This window comes from Mastomys coucha, unplaced genomic scaffold (genome assembly GCF_008632895.1).
Source record: "Mastomys coucha isolate ucsf_1 unplaced genomic scaffold, UCSF_Mcou_1 pScaffold6, whole genome shotgun sequence".
In the NCBI taxonomy this organism is placed as follows: domain Eukaryota; kingdom Metazoa; phylum Chordata; class Mammalia; order Rodentia; family Muridae; genus Mastomys; species Mastomys coucha.
In genome coordinates this window covers 17,021,884-17,041,521 of record NW_022196912.1, presented here as the reverse complement: position 1 = coordinate 17,041,521, position 19,638 = coordinate 17,021,884, and the positions used below count along the sequence as shown (strand labels likewise).

At 36.9% G+C, this 19,638-nt stretch overlaps 1 long non-coding RNA gene across 2 annotated transcripts in view; it reads left to right on the top strand.

The window, feature by feature from the left end:
* The window catches only part of LOC116080169, a 30,692-nt gene extending 18,803 nt beyond the window's left edge, over positions 1-11,889 (top strand). For both annotated transcript variants that reach the window (XR_004114342.1, XR_004114341.1), the window contains one exon: positions 11,384-11,889. This is a non-coding gene — a long non-coding RNA (uncharacterized LOC116080169). The remainder of the gene's footprint in view (positions 1-11,383) is intronic.
* Positions 11,890-19,638: the final 7,749 nt, after the last annotated feature.

Genomic DNA, 19,638 nt, shown 5'->3' with positions numbered 1-19,638 from the left:
GTGTGGGTCTGCAATTGTATATGTGCTGTGACTTGTGTGAATTAATATGTAACCGAAGTGTATATTAAAGGATGAACAGAAAAAAAAAAACCACAAAATTGTGCTGAAAAGCATCAAGGTTGGTACTTTTAAAGTAAAATACATATATTTCCATAATTGCTTTCAGAAAGGACAACCAAGCATGAAAGGAAAACTAAGAACTTAAGATTTCCTGTTCTGTTTTACCAGGATCTGTATGTTTGTTTCACCAACACTGTAAATGCTGGAGATACCTAAAATCCAACATGAGATAAAACATTCTAATAAACTTCTTTCCAAACTTTTATGTACTTAGAGAAATTACTAAAGTCACCCATATTAAGTCACAAGCATCAGGAAGTAAATTTTGTTACAAGTTTGTACAAAAATCTATTTTCATATGCTCTCAGTCACGTAGGGCATTGCAAACTGAAACCTTCTAACCAAAATTATGCAAAGGTTTAATTTTGTCATGTGTATAAATCCTCTTATGCCCATTGCTTTGAACAATATAGAGGTGTCAAAATATATTTTCCAGTGTTCCAAACCATCTGAATCCCTAGATACAGCAGGGGGATCCTATGAGCTTCATCTATTCTTTTCAGCTGAAATTCAAACCGCACTGCTCACAGGCGCATCAGAAAGAATGGTTTTGAGCTGTCTTCATATATGCCAGCAGTATCATCTAAATGGAAAAAGAAGGAGTCTAAATAAGCAAGTCATTTGGATGGGCTGAGAATGCTGCCATGTTAAAAAAAGAAAACTCTTAGTATCAGCCTGACTGGGCTTCTGGGGTACAGAAATGAAACGTGCAATGTATGTGGGACACATGAATTAGTAATTGAAAATTGATAACCTATATTAATGTATAACAGTTCTTTGTGGAACATTCTACCAACTGGGAAAAATATTCCATGGCAAAATAAAATAATAAAGTAAAATTTCATGTTAAGCAGACAATAAAAATAGCTCTGCAATTAAAAGCACATAGTGCTCTTGTAGAGGACCCAGGTTTGGTTCCCAATGTCACTGTCTGACAATTCACAACTGCTTATTACTCCAGTTCCTGAGGGATCTGATACCTGAGGCATTGAAAGGTTTTCACACTAATGTGGGCATGCTCTCTCCACACATACATATAGCTATACATTTAAAAAATAGTTTTCGAAGATTTACTTTGTTCTTGAACTTTTTATATATGTATACAATGAAATACCACGTATGCTCAATTTTCTCCCCTAATCATTCACGATAATCCCTTTAACATGTACCCCTTTTACTTCATGTTGTTTTGTTTTATAGCACACTAGTTTCAGAAACTGTTTCCCATATGTGCTCAAATGTGGGAACATCCATTGAAGCATAGGAATCCTACTAGTGGCCACATACTTAAAAAAAAAAAAAAAAAATTCTCCATCCTGCAGAAGCAATTTTTCACTGCCAACAATTCCTATAGCCCACCTGGAGATACTTTGCTCTATTATACTAAATACATAAATAAACAAGTAACTTCAGAAATATTAAAAGAAGAAATATTCTTCTGCAGGCCTGGATGTTTTTCATTCTCTTCTTAAGATCAAGTAAGTATGCACAAGGGAACCTGGTAAGGAAAAATGAAAACAATGAAAGAGGAAAAAGAAACATATGCTGATCTCAGTGGGTTAAAGAAACCCAGTGTTCATAGTGCCTTGATTCTCCATCACAACTTTGCCTGAAGGGCATAACTGAACTTCTTTCCAGTCAACATTTTTACAGCATCCCTTCAATTTTACTATCATAAACAGTTCAGAATACTTTTTCCTTGTCCCTGTTTATGCTACCATCACACATTGTTACTATGCAAATGGGGAACTGCATGATAGAGTGTGAAAAGGCTATGCATGTGCCCATTAAAAGATTGTCATAAAGCAGTAAAGAAAAAACGGTTCTGATAAATGCGCTGACAGATGGAAATTTTATAGCAGCCATCTCTCAGAACTCATCTCCTTTTAAGTTTAATGTATAAAGAAAATAGATCATGTACGGCCCAAGAAAAAGACTGCAGTAAAGAAAGGAATACAATGACAGAAGCATAGCCCTTATCAAACTACAGGCCAGTGCACCAGGATTCATTACCTTGTGCAGAAGGGAAAACTAGCTTAAAATGATTTGACCAAAAATACTGCAATATTGAATTCAGTCAAACTTTTTGTTTCAGCCAATAATTATGAAGGATAATTGTGCAAAAATATCTAAATAGCACTCTTAACCTTGAAAAATAAAAATGCCTGTAAACTTCAAACCAGGTTTGTAGAGGAGATCAAATGATTCTGTACCATTTTGGAGTGTAAGTTGTCTCTGCATTATTTCTGTATATGTGAGTTTATAGAGTTGCTACTTGTCTTAATTGAGCTCTGATAACTTTGATTGTCATATGATCATCTTCAATCTAATGTACCTCTCTGTAAGATTACTAATACAAAACTCAGGTTTGACTAGTGTTACCAACACATTTAGTATTTGTTCTAAGTAAGTAGAATTAGATCAGTATAATTCAACCTAGCCATCATTATCTAGAAGGAACTTTCTCATAAGACTTCTTCATATCGGCATATTCATGAATCTTTGTGCTTCTTCTCTGTATTAGCCAACTGTCAACATTGTCCCCCTTTGAGAATATTTGAGAATATTTTGAGAGTATATGCTTATTAAAAGCTTCATATTCAGTGAGGATCAACTCTTCTGATTGAGAGAGAGAGAGACAGAGAGAGAGAGAGAGAGAGAGAGAGAAAGAGAGAGAAAGAGAGAGAAAGAGAGAGAGACTATTGTTGATGTTCTATCACTCTCTCATCTGCTCCACACACCACACAGAACACTAGAAAAATGTCAATCTCAGCTTGCTCTTTTCATGCTATATTAAATACAATAATTTTAACAGCCAAGTAAATTCAGTGAAACATAGTGGACATTTCATTAAGTAGTTCATTAACTTATATCACTTCATTGCACCAAATGCAATGGCATTGTAGACTTTATGATAAAATTTGAAAAGTACTAAGAAATCAGTCTTGCCTTCATTTGGTTGCCCATAAACCATCACTTGCCAGAGTCTTCTATTTCATAGAGAAAATTATCTGGCCTTCTGTACTCAACTAAGTCTTGGAATGTGACTTCTTGTCTTATTATGCCTCACTATATTAATGTTCTCTCTACCTCCTAGATCAAAAACACTGCTTTTCTATTTTTTGTTGGTTTTCATTTTGCAAAAACTCAGTGTTACATTTTATATAAAAGTACCCAAATGATATTTTTATACAATCCACTTTGTGTCAGCCAAAACATGTTTTAAATTGTCTTTGAACTTCAAGAATAATTTATATTCTTAACAGTACTGTGTTTTGTAAATTTAGTTTTATCAGCTGTATAAAATAGTTCCTAGGTCATTTTTTCCTCATCTGTAAGAAACCATGATTGATCAAATGTATAAATTAAACAACTGTCTTCCTTTACATTCTGATTTTGTTAGTTGTACAGTTCAAGGCAAATTTGAGATGGAGGCAATGTTCTAATGTAATTCACTGTCTTTGCCTCATCCTTTATGTCCTTGATATCTATTAGTGTACTTCAAATTAATGACACTCTTTTTAAAAACATACTTACCTAATGAAAACATTCAAAGGAATGCTCACTCACATAGCATGTCCAGTGTGTGTGGTTAGTAAAGCAAAAAGCCTCATCCTAATTTAGCTGCCTTATCTCCAGGCTAATTCAATGTCCTCATCTTTGCTGCAATACATTTAGGAGACAGCAGGAACCAAAATAATTAAAATAGTTTTGAATGCATTTTTAAAGGTGTGTGTGTGTTTGTGTGTGTATGTGTGTGCATATGTGAACATGTGATATATATATATATATATATATATAATAATAAAGAATATATCTCCATTAGGTATGGTTCTTCACTTTGACCTCAGTAAAGTTAAGTGAGAAATGAATATGATTTTCTATTCATTTTTAAATGAATGCTTTTGACTTACTACAAAAGTAATAAATGACAGATATGGTATGGCAATAGTCTTCCAAACCCTCCCTATTCTTTTATATCCATCAAGGTGATATCAATCACCACATTATTTCCTTTATACCAGTTGTTTACATTTTCTTTTTAATGGTATCAAGTGTTTTTTTATTTCCTGCTCTTGAATTCATTGACAAGACAAGACTGTTCTGATAAATCTACTTTCTGCAGCTAAGAGAAGTATTGCTCACAGAAAGATACCTTAAACATATGTGTCTTCTAATAAATCCAGTTCTTCTCGTTCACTTTTCCCTTGGGAATTCATTTTCCTTCTATGTTGTTTTAGAATGGATTCCTCAATAACCGGTCAGCATGTGTTCTTAGCATGACATTTCTCAAGTAGGAAAAACAGAATTTTAAACAGGAGACTGAATCTTAATAACTATATTTAGTATTAAAATCTGTCTGTTATATTTTGAATATCTGTGTAGATATGACCAGAAGATGGAAAGGACATAATTTAGGTAAGTTCTGTGTCATGTTCCATCATATCAGATTGAGCATCAGTCAGAATGTCTTCAGGTTTTAACAGAAAAAGAAACATGTTTTCAATCTCTTTTACATTATATTTTGACTCAAAAAGTACATATTTTTATGTATACTTGTCATAGAATCTGATATAAGCATTCTATCCACTTTATAGTTGATAACACTTCAAGGTCAAAGTTCAAGGTGTGTTTACACATTTACAGAAGTTTACATAATATCAGCAGATCTGAAAGCCAAGCCACTAATATATTGGCTTGAAATAAATCTGCCATTATACCATTCTCCAAAACTTAGAAGTTCCAAGACAAAGACAAAGAACTGTCTCTACAATATTTAGTTATAAGAATATTAATCCATCAATATATGTAGAGAGCACTATTTTCTTACATGGACATCTTACTCACAAGCTTCTCATGGTAACAGAAAATTAAAATAATTTCAACTTGAATATGGATACATTAGAACTTCATTAGAAATGCTAAAGAACCATATGTCTACATTTGCAAATTACCTTTCCAAACCAGCATGAACTAGTCATAAAAGTCATTACATGGCTTTTGGACTCTCATTCAGTTCTGTAATATCTATAATCACCTTAACCAGTTGCTTCTAATGAGTTAAAGGATTCAAGTGACCAGTAAAGTTAAATGAAAACACATTTGAGAAATTACAGAATATCACATGTACATGCTTAATAACAATTTCAATTAAGCAGTTTCTTTATTAGAATAAATCTGAAAACAGATGCTATTGCTGCTGATGATAAATGTTTCATTTTTGTGATAAATGAGTGTTTTTATTTTCCAAGATTCATCAATAAGGCATTAAGTCAGTAAAAAGTCAGTAAAATCTATACCTGCACCATGCCTAGTATTTTTAATCAAAAATATTACATAATTATTAACAATAACTAAATTCCAATAGACACACATTATTTTTTAAAGTTGCCATAAAGAAAAACTAGGAGTATAAAATATGATGTCAATGTTCTTTTAAAAAGAAGTGCTATGACTGCCAAAAGGCCAGATATGCTGCCTACGGACCTCTCTTTCTCTGTCTCTCTCTGTCTCTCTCTGTCTCTCTGTATCTCTGTCTCTGTCTCTGTCTCTCTGTCTCTCTGTCTCTCTCTGTCTCTGTCTCTCTGTCTCTCTGTCTCTCTCTGTCTCTCTCTGTCTCTCTCTGTCTCTCTGTCTCTCTGTATCTCTGTCTCTGTCTCTGTCTCTCTGTCTCTCTGTCTCTCTCTGTCTCTCTCTGTCTCTGTCTCTGTCTCTGTCTCTGCCTCTGTCTCTCTGTCTCTCTCTGTCTCTCTCTCTTTCTCTTTCTCTCTCTCTCTCTCTCTCTGTCTCTCTCTCTCTCTGTGTGTGTGTGTTTGTGTGTGTGTGTCTGTATTCCTCTATACTCAACCCCTCAGTCCCTTCTCTAGCGCCACAATGGACCACCAGCTGCAGCTTTCTCCCTCTCCCCTCTGAATACATTGCCTATAGATCTCATAGACCATTGCATCCTGGCTCCCCTCCTCTGAATACATTGCCTATAGATCTCATAGACCATTGCATCCTAGCTCCCCTCCATAAGCTTACTGCTTTGTCCCAGACCTCACACTAGTTAATACCCCCTGGTAACCCAAGGACCACTCCTCCAATGCCAACAAGTATTCAGAAGGCAGACCTTCACCTCTCTTACTGCTTTAGGGATCAAATTCTGATTCCCATCTTTGTATCTCTCTGATCCCATCCTCAATGAATCACAAAGATATCCTTCTCCAGCTTTCCTTTCCTCAGCTCATCCCAGTATCATTCCTACTAACACCAGCAAGCATTCTCCCATGAACACACAAGTTGAACAGGCCAGAACACAGTCATCATAATCTACAAATATTTAGAAAGGGAACAGAAACCAAGGAACAAAACAGACAGCGAACAAAGACAAATCCAGAAATTACCACCTAGAGAAAAACCACCCCAAAACCAGATGCTAAGACACCAGCATAAGAATACAAACAACACCAACAGCCAAAGGAATATGTCACCATCAGATCGAAGCTAACCTATTACAGCAATCCCCAGATATTCTAACATCACAAAAGCTATATTAGACCTAAAACAATTTTTAAGAATATTATAGGGGTACTTAAAGAGGAAACAAATAAGTCTTTAAAACTATCCAGGAAAGCACAAACATTGTAAGTAAAAATGTAATACTGTTCAAATTTTGAAATTGGACATAAAATGCATAAAGAAAATAAAAATATGTGAAATTTCTAGAAATTAAAAAGTTAGGAATTTGGCCATTTTCTCTCTGTGACTTTCTAAGGTGGGACCAGCCGGGAGGCACAGGCCTCACAAGAAGCAGGGTGACAGGGACAAGATCCTCTCAACCTCTGTCTACACCTAGAAGTGACAGCAGTGGATCTGCAACTCTCTCTGCCCCTTCCCTGAAAGAAGAGAGCCTACCATCAGGGAATGGTTTATTCCAGGGACTCTGGTGAGGTCCATCATTTTCTTTCTGGTGACTTTCTAAGGTAGGACCAGACAGGAGGTACAGACCTCACAAGTCACAGGGTAGCCTGGTCAGGATCCTTTCTACCTCAGACAACACCAAGGAGGGGCAACAGACCCAAAGCCCTCTCTGGACCTTTCCCACAAATGGAGATCCTGTCTCCAGGGTGTGCTCTGACCCCAGGACTCAGGACAGACAACTGATCCACAGCCATCTTTGCCAAGGATTTACCAGAGGAGAGCTGATCTTCCAGAAGTGCTGACACCAGCTTACAGACCCACAGGAGGAACAAGCTCTAGTCAGAGACAGCAAGAACATCTAACACCAGAGATCAACAGATGGCAAAAGGCAAATGCAAGAATCCTACCAACAGAAACCAAAACTACTTGGCTTCATCAGAACCTAGCACTCCCACCACAGCAAGTCCTGGATACCCCAAAACACTGGAAAAGCAAGATTTAGATCTAAAATCATATCTCATGATGGTGCTAGAGGAATTTAAGAAAGACATGAATAACTCCCTTAAAGAAATTCAGGAGAACACAGGTAAAGAGGTACAAGCCCTTAAAGAGGAAACAAAAATGTCCCATAAAGAATTACAGGAGATCATGAGTAAACAAGTAGAAGTACTTAAAGAGGAAACACAAAAATCCCTTAAGGAATTATAGAGAAGGACAAACAAACAGGGGAAAGAATTGAGCAAAACCATACGGGACTTAAAAATAGAAGTAGAAAAAAATTAAGAAATCTCAGAGAGAGACAACTCTAGAGTTATAAATCTTAGGAAAGAAGTCAGGAAACATAGGTGCAAGCTTTACCAACAGAATACCAGAGATGAAGAGAGAATATCAGGGGCAGAAGATACCATCGAAAACATTGATACAACAGTCAAAGAAAACACAAAATGCAAAAAATTCCTAACCCAAAACATCCAGGAAATCCAGGACACAATGAGAAGACCAAACCTAAGGATAACAGGTATAGAAGAGAGTGAAGACCTCCAACTAAAAGGGCCAGTAAATATCTTCAAGAAAATTACAGAAGAAAATTTCCCTAACCTAAAGAAAGAGATGCCTATGAACATACAAGAAGCCCATAGAACTCCAAATAGACTGGACCAGAAAAGAAATTCCTCCTGCCACATAATAGTCAAAACACCAAATGCACACAATAAAGAATACTAAAAGCAGTAAGGAAAATTTCCTGATCAGAACACCAATAGTTTATGCTCTAAGATCAAGAATTGACAAATGGAACCTCATAAAGTTGCAAAGCTTCTGTAAGGCAAAAGACACTGTCAATAGGACAAAATGGCAACCAACAAATTGGGAAATGATCTTTACCAATCCTATATTTGATTTAGAGCTAATATCCAATGTATACAAAGAGCTCAAGAAGTTAGACTCCAGAGAATCAAATAACCCTATTTTAAAATGGGTTACAGGGCTAAACAAAGAATTCTCGACTGACAAAAACTGAATGGCTGAGAAGCACCTAAAGAAATGTTCAAAATCCTTAGTCATCAGGGAAATGCAAATCAAAATAATCCTGAGATTCCACCTAACACCAGTCAGAATGTCTAGGATAAAAAAACTCAGGTGACAGCAGATTCTGGTACAACCACTCTGGAAATCAGTTTGGTGGTTCTGGAAATTGGAGAGTTATACAGGAGGACCCAGTTATACCACTTCTGAGCATATACCGAGAAGATGCTCCAACATGTAATAAGGACATATGCTCCACCATGTTCATAGCAGCCTTATTTATAATAGCCAGAACCTGGAAATAACCCAGATGTCCCTCAACAGAGGAATGGATACAGAAATTGTGGTATATCTACACAATGGAGTACTACTCAGATATTAAAAACAATGAATTTATAAAATTCTTAGGGAAATAGATGGATCTGGAGAATACCATCCTGAGTGAGGTAACCCAATAACAGAAGAACACACATGGTATGCACTCTCTGATAAGTGGTTATTAGCCCAGAAGTTCGGCATACATGAAGAACAACCCACAAACCACAAGAAACTCAAGAACAAGGAAGACCAAAAGTTGGACATTTCATTCCTCCTTAAAAAGGGGAACAAAATACCCACAGAGGGAGTTGCAGAGATTAACTATGGAGCAGAGACTGAAGGAAGGACAATCCAGCCTGATATAGCTGTCTCCTAAGAGGCTCTGACAGTACCCGACTAATACAGAAGTAGAGGCTCACAGCCATCCATTGAACTGAGTACAGGGTCCCCAGTGAAGGAGTTAGAGAAAGGACCAAAGGAGCTGAAGGGTTTGCAGCCCCTTAGGATGAACAACAATATGAACTAACTAGTACCCTCGGAGCTTGCAGGGACTCAACCACCAACCAAGGACTATATATGGTGGGACTGATTGCTCTGGCAGCATGTGTATAGTAGAGGATTGCAAAGTCAGTCATCAATGGGAGGAGAGGCCTTTGGCCCTGTGAAGGTTCTGTGCCTCAGTGTAGGGGAATGCCAGGGCCAATAAGTGGGAGAGGGTGGGGTGGCAAGCAGAGGGATGGGGGAGGCAACAGGGGTTTGTTCTTTTTTTTTTTTTCAGGGAAAACTGGGAAAGGAGAAATCATATGACATGTAATTTAAGAAAATATCTAATAAAAATGTTAGGAATTAAAACAGGGACTACAGAGGCAAGCTTTAATAATAGAATATAAAAGATGGAAGACAGAATCTCAAGTGTTGAAGATATCATAAAAGAAACACATCAGTTAAAGAAAATGGCATAGCTAAAAGTCTCCTGACACAAAACATCCTAGAAATCCAGAATACCTAAAAAAGACCAAACCTAAGAACAGGAGAAAAAAAACTTCCAGGTCAAAGGCCCAGAAAATATTTTCAACAAAATCATAGAAAAAGACTTTCCTAATCTAAAGATGTTGCCCACAAAGTTATAGAGAGGTGCACCAAATAGATTGGATCAGAAAAGCAAGTCCCCTACCCCCTACCCCATAATCATCAAAACAAAGAAAGAAAGTTAAAACTTGCAATACCTAGTAACATATACAGGGAGATCTATTAGCATTACATCTGAAATCTCAAGGGAAACTTTAAAAACCAGAAGGGCCATGATGTGAACCTAGCCTAGTATGCTCTGCAAAACTTTCCATCATCATACATGGAGAAAATAAGATATTCCATTTTTGTCGGGGTTACCTCACTTGGGATATTTTCTAGTTATCCATCTGCCTGCAAAATTCATGATGCTCTTGTTTTTAATATGTGAATAGTATTCCACTGTGTAAAAGAACCACATTTTCTCTATCAATTCTGTTTGAGAGACATCTGTGTTTCTTCCAGTTTCTAGGTATTATGAATAAGGCTGCAATAAACATAGTGGAGCATATGTCCTTGTAATATGGTAGAGTACTATTTAGGTATGTGTATCCAGAATCAGGATAGCTGGGAATTCAGGTAGAACTATTTCTAATTTTCTAAGAAACTGTCAGATTGATTTCCAGAGTGTTTATACCAGTTTGGAATATGACAAGTAATGGAGGAGTATTCTCCTTTCTCCATATCCTTGGCGGTACATGTTGTCATTCGAGTTTTTTATCTTGGCCATTTTGTTTGGTGTAAGTTGGAATCTCAAGGTCATTGATGTACTGATGATTAAGGATGTTGAACACTGCTTCCAGTGTTTCTTGGCCACTCAAGATGCTTCTTCCAAAAAGACATATATTGTATATATTCACTAATAAGTACATATTAACCAAAAAGTACAACCCACAGACCCTAACAAGTTAAACAAGGACAACCCAAGTGAGTATACTTAACTCCCACTGAGAAGGGGGAAAATCATGGGAGCCAGAGGGGTGGAGGGACCTGGGTATGAGACTGGAGGGGGATAGAAAAGGGGGCAGGATCAAGTATAAGGGGAGATAGAAGAGAAGCTCAGAGGACCAGGAGAATAAATGGAAATATGCAGCTGCCAGGGGAGGGAGTTAATGGGAACCTCTAGAAAGTCACATCCCAGGCCTAGAATGGGAGAGGCTTTCAAGACTCAATGTAGGTGACCATATCTAAAATGCCCAACAGTGGGGAGGGAGAACCTGAAGAGGCGACCTCTACTAATCAGAAAGAACCACCAGTGGAGGGTTGGGGACACTAACACACCTATACATCTTTCATCCTCAATGTGTTCCTGTCAAAAAAAAAAATGTAGGGCCAAAAATGAAGCAAAGACTAAAGGAATGGCTGACTAGTGACCAGTCCAAACTTGGATCTATCTCATGGATAGACACCAATCCCTTACTATATTACTAATGCTATGTTGTGTTTGCAGAAAGAAGACTAGCATGGCTGTCCTCTGAGAGGTTCTAGCAGCATCTGACTGAGGCAGATGCAGACCCTCATCATGAAGACGGTGATGATAATCCTATAAGAAGACCAATAGTGTCAGTGAACCTGGACTGCTGGGTGCTCTCAGAGACTAAGCCACCAACCAAAGAGTATATGCATGGGCTGGTCTAAGAACCCTGGCACATATGTAACAGAGTGCTGTCTTCTCTGGTTGAAGGAGGAGAAAATGTGACTTGATGCCGCAGAATGGGGAGATGCCATGAGGGTACATTCTCAGAGGCAAAGCTAGCAAGAATGTCAAAGAAATCTGTGAGGGGGGACCATGAAGGGGGTAACATGTGGCTTGTAAATAAATAAAATAATTAATAAAAATGAGAAAAAAGATATCCTATGACAAAATCAATTTAAATAGTATTTATCTACAAATCCAGCCTTATAGATGGTGCCAGAAAGAAAATTCAAACTTAAAAGAGTCAACTGAACCCATGAAAGCAAAGTAAATAATTTCACACCAGAAAAATCAAAAGATAGGAAGCACATACATACCACAACCACCACAAACAAAACAACAATGTAGTAACTAGAATCAACAACTATTGATCAGTGGTATTTCTCAATTCCCCAATTTAAAAACAAAAACAAAAACAAAAATCCACAGAGTCTATTTAAAAACAGGTTTCAGCCTACTGCTGCATCAAAGAAACACATCTCTGCATCAAGAGTAGACATTATCTTGGGTTAAAGTATTTGAAAAGACATTGTCAGCAAAGGGATCTAAGAGGCAAGCTGGTATAGCCATTTGGTATTTGAAAAAACAGACTTCAATCCAAAATTAATCAAAGGAGACAGGAAAACACAGTATTTCTCAAAGAAAAAAATCCACCTAGATATCATTTCAATTTTTAACATCTATACCCCAAACAAAAGGGTACACAAGGGTTTTCTGTTGTTGTTTTTTTTTTTTTTTAAGAAACATTTCCACAGATTAAATCACATACCAACCCTGAAACACTAATAGTGGGAGACTTCAATATCCTATTCCCTCCAATGTATAGGTTGTGTAGATGAAAACTAAACAGAAAAATACTGGGCCTAAAAGATATTATAAACTGAAAGTGCCTAACAGAAACTTATAGAACATTTAACTCAAACAAAAACAGAGTTTATCTCAAGAAAGTTTTAGGCAAATGGATAGAACTAGAAAATATCGTCCTGAGTGAGGTAACCCAATCACAACAGAACACACAAGCTCGTGCCTGTTGGCTATGGTATCGGGAAGCTGCAGATCCAGTGTGTGGTGGAGGATGACCAAGTGGACACCGACTTGCTCGAAGAGGAAGGAGATCACCAAGCTTGAAGAGCATGTGCAGAGTGTCAACATCCCAGTTTTCAACAAGTTCTGAAAGTCCGAGAGTGTGTGGTTTCATGTGTGTGAGGACCTGCTGAGATTAAAGACTGAGATGATTCGAGGGGGAAAAAAAATAACAGTGAATAAGAGAAGACCAGCATCACTGAGGTGAAATATTCTGAAAAATGTTTTTTCTGAGAACACAAAGAAGCTATGTTCCAGAGATAGCCAATTTTGTACTTCATGCTACAGCTGGATTTGGTAATCTATGAGAATCACCCAGGAGGTATTAGTTTTGAAGGTATGAAGGAATCATGGAGAGCAGCTTAGGCTTGGCACTGAGAGAGGCCAGAGAAGGCCATTGGTGAAGATGCAGCCTTAGCTGCAGTTGATGATGTAGGAGGACTGAAGGGATCATGCAACAAGATTGAGATTTGGCACCATGAACAAAGCCTATGAGAAGCTATAGGTGAAGCCTAGTAGCAGCAGATTCTGCAGCTCGCTGGAGTTTTCAGTGCCATGGGATGACAGTAGCAGCATGGGAGTGGATTCAACCAGAGCCTAGAGTACTACAGAGTGCAGAGCCGAAGTGACACAAGCCCCTTTGGGGGAGCCCAGAAGACCATGTGTGGATCCAAAACATTGAAAAAATAAGATGTGAAGTTGAAATTGACTTGGAGACCTGAAGAGGTTAAAGATGCCAGAATTGTGGGATACCTGGCAAGGAAAGTAGCCAAGAGGGAGTGGAACCAGTTCAGGAGAAAGAAGCTTGTTGCAGTGAGCAAAGATGAAAAAGGAATTTCAGATCTGATGACCACTTTGACATCAGACATGAAAATCCAGCGTATGGTGTTTGCCTAGCTAGTTTCCTGTCTTGCTTTGGGAATGGCAGTTAATTGATGAGACTAATTTCACAAGAGACTTTGAACTTTAGACTTTGAACATTTTTGAAACTGCTATAGACTATGGGTACTTTGGAAGTTGGGACTAAATATATTTTTTATTATGCTATTGACTAGGTATGCCCCCCATAGATTCATGTGTTTGAACAAGCCTGTTGGGCCCAGGTAGTGGAATATGGTGGTTGAGCAGGGAGAGGAGGGAGAGAAAAACAGGGCTTTTTTTTTTTCAGAGGGGAAACCAGGAAAGGGGATTACATTTGAAATGTAAATAATGAAAATATCTAGTTAAAAAATTTAAAAAAAAAAAAAATATGCTTGGCTCAGGTTGTGCAACTCTTAGGAGGTTTGACTTTGTTAAAGTAGGTGTGACAGTGTTAAAGAAAGTGTGTCACTGTGGGGGTGAGCAATAAGACCATCATCCTAACCACAGGTGAGCCAATCTTCTATTTGCATTTGGAACAAGATGTTGATCTTTCAGCTCCTTTGCCATGCCTACCTGGTGACTGCTATGCTTCCATTCTGATAATAATGAACTGAACCACTGCTTGAATCTGCAAGCCTACCCCAATTAACTGGTGTCCGTATAAGAGTTGCTCTAGTCATGATATCTGTTCACAGTGGTAAAATGCTAGCTAAGACAACCCAATTCAACATTTTTTATTATGTAGCTTTTTTCATTTATTTACAATGCTATGTCCTGATTGAAACAAGATATGAGGGCAGGGAAGTCAGCCTTTGTCTAACACATGGAAAACTGAAGTGAAAATTTCTGGTTTCTTTGGAAACCTAAAGATAACTTTTTTTTTTTTTTGCAAGAAAATAATTTATTTGGAGTTTATGGTTCCAGAGGGGTGAGACTCCATCATTCTGAGGGTAGGGGAGCATGGCAGCAGGCAGACAAGAATGCTGCTGGAATGTCAGCTGAAAGCTCCCCCATAAAGATAACTTTTACATAGTACAAAAGAACATTATGCCTACATTACATATACATATAAAACAAAACTTTCATCCATATATAATAAAACAAATTTTTAAAGAAATCTAAACCAGAAGCAAATGAAGAGTTTTAATGAATCTTCTACTTTATTAAAAAAATTTGAAGTATCTAAACATAAAATATAACAATTATTTCTCCTCTCAATATTTAAATATTGAAATTGTGTAATTGTGTGTGTATGTCTGTGTGTGTGTCTGTGTGTCTGTGTGTTACAGTAACCTGGATCTGCAAAGTATTTCTAAAAAAAATCTGTATAGTCAGCTAATTTCATTTCACTGTACATAAACTATGGTTAAATTTTTATAGTAATATTTTGTAAATACATGTGTAGATAATAAATTCTTAGTTATGTATTTTAAATTTCATCTGAGATTTAAAATCCCTAGCAAATGTATATACTCTAGGATTATTTTTTAGTAAGATTTATACTTTTAACAAAAAGAAATTGAGATGTAGACTACTTTCTAATAGTAGATCTTCAAAAGTCAATGACAAATTTGAAGTCAAAGAAATACTTTAGAAAATAATAATTGGGTGATTTTCTCAAAACTTTGCTAGGTATTCAAACTTGTTGCTCAATAAAGTTTAAATGAAATTTAAAAATCTCAAAAGACAATGTGTGATACAAGTGATGAATTTAAAATTACAGTAAAAGTTAAAACCAGAAAAATGAAAATATAAAAATAAAGCACATGATCGAAATATTGACTACATATTTATCTAGGGTCTTAAAAATGCCTGTCAAAAATTCAACAATGAGAATTGAGTTACATAAAATATCAATATTCGGGTCTGGAGAAATGGCTCAGAGGTTAAGAGCATTGACTGCTCTTCCAGAGGTCCTGAGTTCAATTCCTAGCAACCACATGGTGGATTAAAATCATCTGTAATGGGATCTAATACAGATCTTCTGGTGTGTCTGAAGACAGCTACAGGGTACTCATCATATATATCAAATACATAAATAAAATCTTTTAAAAAATTTAAAAAAGAAAATAATTTTTCATATAATATATTCTAATTATAGTTTTGTTTTTTCCCCTTCAGCTTTCCTATCTATGAATTGTCTGTCACACCTTGTAAAAGACATCATTTTCTACAGAAAACTTTCTTGTTCTTGACATTTAAACTTAAAGTCTAAGCCGGGCGGTGGTGGCGCACGCCTTTAATCCCAGCACTTGGGAGGCAGAGGCAGGCGGATTTCTGAGTTCGAGGCCAGCCTGGGCTACAGAGTGAGCTCCAGGACAGCCAGGGCTACACAGAGAAACCCTGTCTCGAAAATAAAAATAAAAAAAAAAAAATAAACTTAAAGTCTAGGTCTAAAACTTCAAGTCATATGACAACTGTTGTATAGAATTGGTTATTCTTTTTAAGACAGGATCTCACTAAATAGCTCTGATGGCCTCAAATTCACAACATATACTACACTGGATTCCAACTTGAGCTGAGCCTCTTCAAGCTGAATCTTCCTAGTGCTATGATTACATAGTCATTCTACCACATCCAGCTTCTCAAACTTCTCATCAGCCAAGTTTTATGAGTTTCTATACATCTCTTACACACCAATTCAATTCAAAAAATCTACCAAGTATTTCCTATATCTGATAAACACTTTCCACAATTACCCTGATTATCAAAACACAAAGACACTCAATAAAGAAAGCGTTATGGCCTAATTTTCCTTATGACCATACGTGTGAAAAAGCTCAATAAAATAACTTACAAATGAAATCCATGAATATATCACAAAGATTATCCACCATGATCAAGTAGGCTTCAGTTCACAGATGAATAGATGGTTCAAGATAGGAAAATCAGTAAATATAATCCACCATATATCCAAAATGTCAGAAATCCCCCTTGTGATCATCTCATCAGATGCAAGAAAGACCTTTGACAAAATCCAACACTACCATATAATAAAAGTACTGGAGAGATTAGGGATAGAAGGGACATACCTAAATATAATCAATGCAATTTCCAGAAAGCCTATAGGCAACATCAAATTAAACGAAGAGGAACCCAAAGAAAATCCACTACAATCAAGAGCAAGGAAAAGTTATCCTCTCCATATATCTTCAACATAGTACTTTTATTTTTAGCTAGAGTAATAAGATAACTGAAGGAGATACAATTTGATACAAGGGGATCAATGAGATACAATTTGGAAATAAAAAAGTCAAAGTATAATTATTTGCAGATGACATAGTATACATAAACATTACCCTAAAAATTCCACCAAGTATTTCCTATATCTGATAAACACTTTCTACAAGTGATTGGATATACAATTAACTCAAAAAAAAAAAAAATAGTGACCATATACACAAATGACTAAGAGGCTGAAAAAAATCAGGGAAACAACACATTTCACATTAGCTCAAAATAATATAAAACATCTTGGTTAACTATAACTAGGCAAGTGGCAGATTTGTATAATAAAAATAGTGAGGAAATTTTTTAAAGTTTCTTTCCTCAAAACGTTGAGGAAAAAGCCAGACAGTGGTGATGCATGCCTTTAATCACAGCACTTGAGGGTGGGGCAGAGGCAGGTGAATTTCTGAGTTCTAGGCCAACCTGGTCTACAGAGTGAGTTTCAGGACAGCCAGGGCTATTCAGACAAACCCTGTCTCCCTGTCTCAACCCCCCCCCCAAAAAAAATGTTAAGGAAAGAAATTAAGATCTGTGAAGATGGAAAGACCTCCTATGCTCATATATTGGTATGGTTAACATAGAAAACTGTCCAGCCTTCCAAAACCAATCCACAAATTCAATGCAATCACCATCAAAATCCCGACATAATACTTTACATACCTTAAAGGACAATTCTCAACCTCATATGGAAAAATACAAAACTCAGAAGAGCTATAAAATTCTTCCACAATATAAAAACCCTGCTGGACATCTCATAATTCCTGATTTCATGTTGTCCTAAAAAGCTTTAGTAATAAAAACTACATGGAATTGGTATAGGAACAGACAAATTGATCTATGGAATTGAACTGAAGGCTCAGATATAAATGCACACACATATGGACACCTGATTTTTCCTAAAGAAGCCAGAAATACACACTGAAAAAAAAATGCATCTTCAACAAATAGTGTTGGTTAAACTGGATGTCTGCATACAGAAGAATACAAATAGATACATATTTATCACCTGTCATAAAACTTGAGTTCAAGTGGATCAAAGACATCAATTTAAAACCAGATACACTGAACCTGATGGACAAAAAAGTGGTGCATAGTCTTGAAAGCAATAGAACATGAGATAACTTTGAGAACAGAACACTGATAGCACAGGCGCTAAGATCTACAAGAAATGGGACTGCTGAAACTGATATGCTTTTGTAAGGCAAAGAGTATCATCAATTGGACAAAGAATCAGCTTACAGAATGGGAAAAGATTATTACTAGTACCATGCCCAATAGAGGACCAACATCCAAAATATATAAAAACTAAAGAAACGAGATTAAAAATATCCAATTAAAAACGATAAACAGATCTAAACAAAGAATTGTCAGTAGAGAAATCTCAGTTGGATGTATTCATCATCCTTTGCATTCATTAGGAAAAAGCAATCAAAACTACTTTGAAATTCCATCTTTTTAGCACTTTTTAAATTGAAAATAGATCTTCTCTTATTCAATTTATTGTAGTCAGAGTTTTCCCTTCTTCCACTCTATCTAGCTCCCTCCTCCCCTACTTCCTCTCTCTCTCCCAGAGAGAAGCAGGCTTCAAAGAGACAAGAACCAATACCAATTAGCTACAAAACAAGATATAGTAAGACAAAGATAAGGCTTCCCTTACTGTGTCTAGTTAATGCCACCTGAGAAGAAAAAGAATCCCAACATCAGACAAAAGTATTAAAGGCATAACCATTCCCACAGCTAGAAGTTCCATAAAAATCACTAAGCTGAACAGTTATAACATACACAGAGGACTTAATGTAGACCCATGCAGACTTCATGCTTACTGCTTCACTCTGTGGGAACACATATGATGACTGATTAGTTGATTCAGTGGGCCATGTTCTCCTGATATCCGCCATTCCCTCTGACTCCTAGAATCCCCTACCCCCTTTTTCAAGATTCCCTAAGCTCTAATGAGAGTGACCCTATCAAGAACTCCAACTTTGTTAATTTGCATAACATCTGGGTTTGGGTCTTTGCATCTCTTGTCTTCTGATAATGACTCAATAAGACACCCATCTATGAGTGTGGCAGAGTATCATAGTCTTTATTTCTATTTCTAGTAGCGTTTGGTTCCACCCTATGTCTCTGGGCTATCTAGTCTCTGGTTCCTGGCTATCCAGGCAACGATCAACATGGCCTCCACTCATGGTGTGGGCTTCAAGTTAAACCAGACATTGGTTGGCAACTCCTAAGAGTTCTGAGCCAGCAATTTCACAGCACATCTTTAAAGGCAGGGAAGATTGTAGGTACAAAGCTGGTGTTCAGATTTCTCTTTCAATAGGAGGCAGAGGACTGTTTTTTTCCACTGAAGAGACTAGAACATAAGAATTAAGCCTACATGCAGGCACTGTTTAGATCTTTCTGTGTTCAATAGGCTGTGCTAATGCTGTCCTCCACAATGGGGCCCCTCTCTTAGATTGTGGAGAGTGACCTTTGTCCTAACATCAAACTGAGTTGTGTGTGTATCTCCACAGGATCACCTTGCCCAACAACTTCAGTGAATGCAATCCTGGTTCACTACTTGAGTCCTAGCCTGGATACAAAGGATGGCCAATTCAGACTATATTTTTTACTACTGGAAGTCCTCATTATGTTTACTTTTGTAGATTTCATCTTCCAACTGTCAGAATGGTTAAGATCAAAACAAAGTTACAGCTCATGCTGGCAAGGATGTGAAACATGGCAAACACTCCTCAATTTCTGTTGTGAGTACAATCTAGTACAAGCCCTATGGAAATCAACATGATAGTTCCTCAGAAAACTAGGAATCAATCTACCTTCAGACCAAGCTTTTC